This window comes from Myotis davidii, unplaced genomic scaffold, assembly GCF_000327345.1.
Source record: "Myotis davidii unplaced genomic scaffold, ASM32734v1 scaffold266, whole genome shotgun sequence".
In the NCBI taxonomy this organism is placed as follows: domain Eukaryota; kingdom Metazoa; phylum Chordata; class Mammalia; order Chiroptera; family Vespertilionidae; genus Myotis; species Myotis davidii.
The window spans coordinates 4,308,402-4,318,296 of record NW_006300032.1 but is presented as its reverse complement, the minus strand read 5'-3'; the positions used below and the strand labels follow the sequence as shown (position 1 = coordinate 4,318,296).

The following is a 9,895-nucleotide window of genomic DNA, read 5'->3' as shown; positions in this document are numbered from 1 at the left end:
AGAGGCCGCGCGCCGCACCCCTCGAGCCCGCGCGGTCCTGCGCGGGAGAAGTATGCGCACCGCTGGAGCGGAAAGGGACCCCGGGAATGCGCGGGTGCCCCGGAGAGCCTGCACTCCCCTCTTCCCCCCAAAAAAGCACCTCTGCAGCTCAGAACTGTAGCCAGCGCTGAGAAAAACGGGACGGGGCCAAGCGAGCCGGCGAGGCTGTCGTGCACCCCGCGGAAGATGAGAAACCTGAATGCGGGGAAGGAACAGGCTCGCCAGGCCCCCGCGCGATCGCACCCACCGGCCAGCGTGCGGAAGGAGAGTTGCACTGCAGACCAGATGTTAAGGCAAACATTATCCACCGATCGTTTGGCGCTAAATTATCAGTACGGGTTAGAACAAGAAGAAACACGTCATCTTTTTCTATGCCCAGCGCCCCCTCCCACTTTCTAATTTCTGCCACAGGCGCCATCTTTAGTTCCGAGTCAGCCTGGCTGGAAAAATACCCGACAAATCACTCCCACGCTTCAGCTTTCTGCAGGAGTCGTCCTGCAGTATGACCTGTTGCTCCGGCTGCACCGTGGGAGCGTTATAAGTGTATCTCTTTGGAGGCCAGCCTTTCCCAGTTCCATTGGCATCGCCACACCTTGCAGAGCATATCGCATTTGCTTCTCCAAGTCCCGTGAGAAAGCAGAAATTACCAATCCCATGCGTCTCAAACCGAACTGTTTCTCTTTTCACTCAAAACCTTTCTGGGGTTTCTATCGTGGTTTAAGCCGCCACCATCCTGCCAGTATTGTAGTCAATTACCTGTTGAGCGTCCTAAATACATCTTACACCCAAATCATGTCCATTCTACCTTTCTAACACCCCAGTGTATAGCTTATCCGTCTCAATGCCCACTGCCTAAGGCCAGCCTTCAGGGCATCTCCCAAGGATTATTGTGAGAGGGCCTCTTTAGTAGTCCCCTGACTCAAGTTTTGACCCCTGGAATTCCATCTCCACATGACTAACCAGAATGACTTCACTAAGAATGTAAATCTGATAATGCCACTCTCCTGAAAATGTTTCATGATCTGAGAAGAAAACTAGTTGTTTTGCCTAGTCCATCTGCCTGACTAGTTTCATTTCTCATTGCCTCATTGCAATTTTGTGCTTCAGCAATGTTGAAGTAGGTGCACCACCACAATTGATATCGTTTCATGCCCTAATTCTTGCACACTTTGTCCCCTCTCCCTGAAAATCCCTCCTTGTAAACTTCTACTGTTACATGTCTCAGCCCAAATGTTGTCCATCCTTTGAATCTTAAGTAGGTTGACTAATTCCTCTAAACCAGTGGTTCTCAACCTTCCTAATGCCGACCCTTTAATACAGTTCCTCATGTTGTGGTGACTCCTAATTTCATTGTTACAAATTGAACATAATTAAAGCATAGTGATTAATCACAAGTCAATATGTAATTATATATGTTTTTTCCGATGGTCTTAGGTGACCCCTGTGAAAGGGTCGCTCGACCCCCAAAGGGGTTGAAACCCACAGGTTGAGAACCGCTGCTCTAAACACTCCTGCTGTGTGTGTGTGTGTGTGTGTGTGTGTATATACATACATAAATCCTGTTAAGCTTTGGATACTCATTCTATAAAATATTTTTTTATTTGGATTGTACTTTACTTTTTTAGCCCAGCATCAACAATAGTATCTATCAAATAGTTGGCGCTACTTCATGATCATTTGTGAATGGGTATAGATGACATATACAGGGGTGGGCAAAAGTAGGTTTACGGTGTGATTACACAAAACAGTTTATTTTTGTATTATTTATTTATTTATTATATTACAACTGTAAACCTATGTTTTCCCACCCCTGTATTGAGCTCCTCCTAGGAGCTATGCATTATAGGTGTTTAATGTGTTTTTCATTTGTCCTAACAACTGTGATGTAAGTACCTCCTTTTACAAAGAGAGGTTATCACTCTGATGGTACATTCTGATTCGGGAATTATTTTAATAATACATTCCCCAGTTTATCGGACTGGCTGAGATGTACACCTGTTAACATCTCTTGCCTAGCTAGACCTTTGTAGTCGCTTGCAGAAATGTAGTTGGGGTAGGAGGTAGGGAATATTTCATAACAGGAATGACATTTAAAAATACATGGAGTTGTCCAGGTCGGGAAGGGTTTCTGGGTAGAAAAGGTGCGGTTTAGTGCTGAGTAAAAGAAAGCTTGACATAATCTAAGAACTGAAATAAATTCAGCATGACAAAAAGTCAAGAATAAGGCTAGGGGCGCTGGGGGAAAGTAAGACAAGAGAGATAAGCAAGTTATGAAGAGAGCCAGACAGCATTATCAGGTTAATGGGGTACCATTAAGGGGTTTTAATCATGGAGTAAACCGGTCAAATTTTAATTTCAGAAAGAAACTCCGGCTGCAGTGTGGAAAGTGGATGGGAAGAAAGCAAACTTAGATACAGGGATATGAGGTAAGATGCTGTAGTTGTAAACCATGTAAGAGAAGTCCAAGATTAAGGTGTCAGCAGGGTTGGTCTCTGCTGAGGCCTCTCTCTTTGGCTCTTATGTGGCTGCCTTCTCCCTCTGTCTTCACATAGTCTTCCCTCTGTACTTGTCTGTGTCCTAATCTCCTCTTAGAAGGACAGTAGCCATACTGGATTAGGGTCCAACCCTAATGACCTAATTTTAACTTAATTACCTCTTTAAGGACATTATCTCCAAATACTGTCTCATTCTGAAGTACCGGGGGTTGGGGTTTCAACATATGAATTTTGGGGGTACAACTCAGCCCATAACACTGCTGGAGTAGGACTCTGAAGGCAAAACAGAATGTAACGAGCGGTTCTTGTTTTGATTCTCATTCTGCACCAACCAACTATATAAAGACATGTTGTAGGCACAGATTTTTCAGTATGGGCTATGTATTTGATATTAAGAAATGTTTGTTAATTTCTTAACAGATGAAATAATGGTATTGTGATGTAAAAATAGACTTTTTAAAATACATAGAATAGATTGGCAAGATATCTGAGATTTGCTTTAAAATACCCCCCCCCCCAAAAAAAAACACAACACAACCAGATTGTAGAAAGATGACACATGCATATCTAAAATTTGGTGGTGGTTGAAGCTGATTGATAGATACCTGGTATTTTATTATACTTTTTCTTTGTATCCTTAAAAATTTTCAAGGTAAACAGGAATAATAAAAGTAGGAATACTCACATTATAGTGAATTTGAGAGATATAGCACCAGAAGAAAAGGAAAGAGTACTCAGTACCACTACCCAAAGAGAATCGCCATCAGCTTTTCTGGTAAGCTTTACAGTCTTTTTTTCATGCATATTCTAATATTGGTCATACCATATGTAGGATGTTTATTTTTGCTTTCTTGAATTAATATTATGTTATAATTTTATTTCCATGCAATTATGTATGCCATATAAATTTCATTTAAATTCTAACTTTGTTAATAATGTTCATATGGGCTCAGACTAAAAATTCAATCATCCAGATGTTTATAAAGTAGATACTGAAAGCCTGCCATATGTTAATCACTGATAAGAATCTTTTATACATTCTTCCAGACTTTCTTTCATGAATATATACTAAACATACCAAATTATAAAGACAGTTTCATACTATAGTTTTTGTCTCACCACCTTTTTTTTTTTTGTCTTTATCAAGTGTTACTATCCTAAAAGGTTTTTTTATGTCAGTAATATGTATCTGTCTTAATCATTTGAATGGCTTCATTCTACACCATTTCTATTCCAGGGCTTCTTTATCAATTATAATAAAAATGTCAAAAGGTGTTATGGTGGGTTTTTTAAAATTGAGAGCTTCCATATAAGTCTGTCATAGTATTATTAAATTTATTCCTCAATATTTTATATAATTTTGGTGCTATTTGGAATGAAGTAAATTCTCATTATATTTTCTAACTGGTGGTTGCACATATTCCAGCTTTTCATCCTTCTAGATCTCCTTTGCTAGTTTTTGCTAATCTCCTTGACCTCTTGATATTGGAGTATCCCAGAGCTAACTTTTTGGACCTCTTCTCTATCTACACTTACTTGGTTGGTGCTCTCTTCCAGTCTCTATTGTCCCATTATCATATAGACTGTTCCCAAAGTATCTCTCCAGCCCATTCTTCTTTCCTGAACTTCAGACTGCACTTCAACTGCATGCTAGACATTTCCACTTAGAAGTCAAATAGGCCTCTCAAACCCAGCTTTTCTGACACTGAACTCCTAATCTTGGCTTCCTCAGACAAACCCCACTTGAAGCTTTCTCTATGTCACATAGTGACCATTCTATTTTTCCAGCTACTCAAGCCAGACACCAAACATCTTGGAGTAATCTTTGACCTTTTTCCTTTCTTAAACCCCATATACAAACTATCAGGTTAGTTTAGATTTGAACCCAAATCACATGTGAGAGTAGCTATGTTTATAACTCGGAGGGAAGATATTTTTTCCTCTTCCCAAACTTTAGCCCAGATAGTCAAGCCTCCTTGCATCCTTTTGCTGGTGTAGTCTTTTGAAGGTTCCAGTTTGATGTGAAGATCTTAGTTCCCACACTGAACAAGGACTCATATCCTGTATGTTGGGAGGCCATTATATTCTAGGACTACATTTAGGGTATTAGCAAATGCCCTAGGGGTAGGAATGCCTTCAGTCCCTGCTTATCACTTCTTGGTTAAGTTCTCTCTTGCCTTTTGGGTCCCTGGAAATTTCTTTTACTTTTCAGTAAGCTCAATGATGCAATTTAGTCAGCCTTTTTAGCTGATTTTCTGGGGGGAAAAATTTTTTTTTCTGCAGACTATCTCTTTCACATACTGCATAAAGAGGAATGTCTTCTCTTTCAAGTCTTAATACATGTTGCTGGGAATTTTATGAGTTAATAATAATTGCCTTCACATTCAAATTTAGCAGATGACTTACTGAAATAGTTAAGCCTTCCTTATAAACTTTCTGTGGGATGACATACTAAGATACCTCAAACCTATAGATATGGATTAGATCAGAGTTCACTGAACTTTCCACAGTGTATAAAGCTATTTATAAATTTGTTGTCTACATGAATACCATTTTATTAGGAAAATGTTTTTATTTAAGTCTCAGAAGTCTCCATTAAAACACACACACACACACACACACACACGAAACCCAGGACTGCTGCAGAGACTAAGGAAAGAATTTTTAAAATTTCATTTCAACTATGCTCATTCTAGATCTCTACAGCAATGAGCACTAGATGGCAGCAAATCAATATATATCATTATGGGTCCTAGAATGTCACAGTTCAAAGGTATGTAAGACTTCATTATTACAATGTGTTATGTATCCATTTGTTATCCAAACCATTTAATTCATTGATGCTTAATCTACTAGTTCAAATTTATAACATTCTCTGAGCACAAAAATTTATGCTCAGAGAATAATAAATAAAAATGAAAATGTATTATTATTTTGTTTCTATTTGCATCAGAGGGAGATACGTTAGATCCCAGGACTGAAAAATACAGTTTCTAGGATAAGAAGAACGGCATAGAATGGTGCCCGTGCCACCAGAGTTTATTTAGAGCATGCACAAGAACCTAGAGCCCTTTCCTTTCCTAAAGACTACTCTCTAGACAGCTCATCTGTCGGCTGTGATGAGAGGCCCTCTGATTGAACAAAAGGCATGTTCCGGATGCTCATTGCTGTTCCTGAGTTGTAAGGCCTTTTGTGGCTGCTAATGCTTAAATTTTCATCTTATTGTTCAAATGGTATGCATTTACTAGCTTGAGAATCAGCTTCATCTCTCTTGTGAAGTGTGAGAAGAGGGGCTCCCAAACCCTGCTATGGGTAACCACCAGGCCGACATGTGTCTGAGGGATGCAGGCCAGATATCTCTACCACAAATGAGAAAGGACTTTCCTTGTTTTCACATATAACATTATCTTTATATAATGAGTATGTAAAATTAAACATACATGATTTTTGTGTATAATTTAGCTTCATGATTCCATTTTTTCTCTCTCCTAACCTGGCATAATTTATAATTTTATGTCTTTTTAAATGTTTAGAATAAATTATTATTATTAAATTATTATTAAAGTGAGACATTAATAGTACAGAAAGATTTGTAGGGGGAAATGATAAGTCCCTGGTTCACCACTTCCTTCCCAAAGTGCTGCTCCTGAGAGTAAGAGAGTAATCTTTTTTAAACAGTTTCTGCTTTTGTTTCTTCTGGTGATTACCTTTGTTAAAGACAAAACCACAGGCCTACAGGCCCTAAGTGCTGTCACTTGTGCCAAAGCCCATGATAACAAATCTAGATTTTAATACCTGACCTAACTGCTGTTTTAATATTTTTTAGAAAGATAATCTTAAACAAACAATCTGGGATTTTCTGGTCAAGCACCAGTAAGGTAATTAGGAACTTGGACCCTCTCCATCCCTCATAGAAAAAAGAAGCAATCTGCATGATAGAAAAAACAAACACAGAAAACCTCGCCTTCCCCCAAGAAAAAGATGATATTGTGATCTAAAAATAATCCATTCTTTTCTTTTGTTAATAGCTCAGTTCATGAATCACCTAATAAAGTCAATTAGATCTTTAAAAAAATTACTCAGTTGAATTTCGTTTTTATCACTATTTCTTAATTCATCACTTAAGTATTGCCTTATTCTACTGCTAAGAGATACAATTTAACTCATTTGCATCACTCCTACCTTCCTTACCCATCTCTTCCCAATAAAGTCATATAGGAGACAACGGAGGGTAATAAACAAGAGCACACACCCTGAAATCCCACTTCCTCATTTACTAGCTGTGTGACCTTAGGCAAGTTACTCAATCTCTCTGAACTTTTTTTGTAATCTGTAAAATGGAGATAGTAATAGTCCATTCCTTAGAGCAGCAGTTCTCAACCTGGGGGGCCCGACCCCTTTGTGGGCCGAACGACCCTTTCACAGGGGTCGCCTAAGACCATTGGAAAACACATATATAATTACATATTGTTTTTGTGATTAATCACTATGCTTTAATTATGTTCAATTTGTAACAATGAAATTGGGGGTCACCACAACATGAGGAACTGTATTAAAGGGCCGCGGCATTAGGAAGGTTGAAAACCACTGCCTTAGAGGATTATTATGAAGATAAGTGGGTCAATATATTTAAAGCATTAAATAAGTATTACATTTACTGTAGTTAATACCTTTTGGTCATAAGTTTATATAATATATTAACCCTCTATTTCTGATTAACTATATATTGCATGTCTTATCACCCCACTTTTTAGGATGAAGATATTGGCAACCTTACAATTCCCTTTCACTCTCCCCCTTTCCACACCCCAACCTCACCCCCTATATTTTCCATCTCTTAACTGGTTGTTCCATTTTCTGGGAGATTTTCTCAACTTTATCTTCTAACCAGTCATTGAACATTTTACTTTAGCAATCTGAGAGTTTTACCTGATGTCTAGTGTTTATTTTTATAGAATTTTAAAGGTTCAAATTTTTATTGACTATTGTGTTATCCAGGGTCTTGACAGGGACAAAAATGACCAGACCAGTAATATGAATGGAGAAAATAATTGTGGGCTAAGTAAAAGATGTATTAGCTACTAAAATTGGTAAAAGAGAACTCTAAGGTATACAGAGATAGTAACAGCAGAATTGAGGGAAAAGTGAATAAGAAACTAGGAACCTCCCAAGAAGGGTGCCCAGAGGGGAAGATTCAGACTTCTAAGCAGTGGGCATGGTTGCCACACTAGCACAAAGCACTGCTGCTGACCGAAACACCGGCAGGACCCCCCTGCTGGACCATAGGAGAAAAACACCACCAGAACAAAACATGCCTCCCTCTTCAAACTTGCAAAGCCCTCTCAGTGTCCTCTGTCAGCATAGCCTACATTTAGCCAGCCATCAATGCTGATGGCAGAGCCCACTTTCAGTATTACTAGCAGGGAAAAGGGGGATGAGTTAAATCTTTATGTTCAACATTTGCCTTGGGCACAGTAGAGATCTACAAATGTTTGGTGAAAGAAGCATCAATAAAAAATGTAGTAATAATGCTATGATATATAGTAATCATTATTTTTTACTTTTTACAGGTTAACTAGGGTCACCAATGCTACAGAACTGAACATGAGGTTATTTTTCTACTCATTATTTTCTGGTGTTTTTAGCAAGGTTACTTATTCTCCTGTCTACTTTTTCTGTGGGTATAAATTCTCTTAGTTAAAAACTCTTACCATATAATCAAGATGCATTTTTTACTGAAATTAAATTTCCCCCCAAGCTAACAAATTTAAACAAATTTCTCTGAATGAAAATCTAGTTAAATTTTTTATATAATATTATTCATTCATACTGGTCAATATTTACCAGGTATCTCTGTGTGTTTTTTATTAGGCACTAAATTACAACATACAAATATATACAAATGATGCAGAATATATAGACTAGGACAATAAAGTAACAATAATGCTTCCTTGCCTGCCATGTGGTTATGTTACATTAAAATCTCTAACATGAAAAATAATTTATTAACAGAAATCTAAAAAGTAAACTCAGAAGTAAAGCAGAATCCTGAAATTCTTAAAATCAGTATCTTTATTAATGGTCATTCTTTTTTAATGTGGCTACTTTATAAAGGTAACAAATAGGTTCAATAGTAACTGGCAGAAAAACCAAATTTGACTTATTCTTTGAATTTGCCATAGGAAGTGTTTGCTAATCAGAAAAGACAAAATAATTGCTATAGTGATTAGCTTAGGATCGTGTGTGTGTGTGTGTGTGTGTGTGTGTGTGTGTGTGTGTGGACACTTTCTAGATGAGTAAATTTGTCCTTCCCATCAACAAGCAATCTAGCTGGAAGATGTCCTGATTTATTTTATTACTCGTTATAGACCTAAAGATATTAATGTTAACTATTAAGTAAGAAGATAATTCTTCTTACTAGTATTTACTTTTTCTATAAATTCATTTATTGAACACATACCATACCTAAGGGTTTAGCTTTAATTTACCTATAATCTCTTCCCAAACTCCCTTGTGATTGGGCTCCATCACAGAGGATTACCAAATATCTGATGGGTGGTTGGAAGGTCCCTTCCTATCCTACAGACAGAAGATTCTAGGATGCCTTAATATATTTAATACTTTATTTACATCACTCCTGATGTGTATTTATATGCAGATAAGCTCTGTTGAATATGTAACCTGATGCAATTATTAACACTTTATTGATAACTTTATGTAGTATAGGCATTTCTAGGTTGTAATAGGCCCATTGGGTCTCAGCAGGCCCATTGGTATACTTACTAGACCTACAAAGAAAACGCCTCAGATTCCATTCTGGGAACTGTTTTATTATTGGCTATTAATAAATTACCCCACAAGAGGTCACCAAAGCTCCAATATTGTGGGAGTCTGATTTTCTGACTTTTCATCCTTCTTGCAAAGGAATTGTAAAGGTTTTGTGTCCTGTTTTTTTGCCTACTCAGTAGAAAGATCTGTCAGTCTGCTCCAGCTAGACATGAAGATAAGTAACTGAAAGGCAGGGTTTATTTAGGGCCAATGAAATTCATGGACATTTGTAGCCATCTGTTGTATGGGCCATCCATCCTATAGATAGATATCCATTGTATGAACTTAAAAGAATGGGAAACACAAACAGGCACCTCTGACCTCAATAACTAAGCTCCTTTTGCCAGAAATTAGACCCTTTTTAGAGGCACCTACTTCTGAGGTCCTGGGTTGACAATTCCAGGTGTCGCACATTCCAGAATAATAGAACAGGGACCTAAAAGAGGCTGCACTCAATAACTCTCTGCTTGAGGAAGGTTGAAGAAAGAAATACCAAAAGTACTCAGTGATGGAAAATGTGGCTAGATCCACTT

General features: G+C 38.0%; 1 long non-coding RNA gene across 1 annotated transcript; it reads left to right on the top strand.

Moving 5' to 3' along the window:
• Positions 1-10: 10 nt before the first annotated feature.
• On the top strand, positions 11-8,211 carry LOC107185051. The gene is made up of 3 exons (XR_001515960.1): positions 11-371; positions 2,399-2,465; positions 8,105-8,211. It is a non-coding gene; the product is annotated as an uncharacterized LOC107185051 (long non-coding RNA).
• The last annotated feature ends 1,684 nt before the right edge of the window (positions 8,212-9,895 follow it).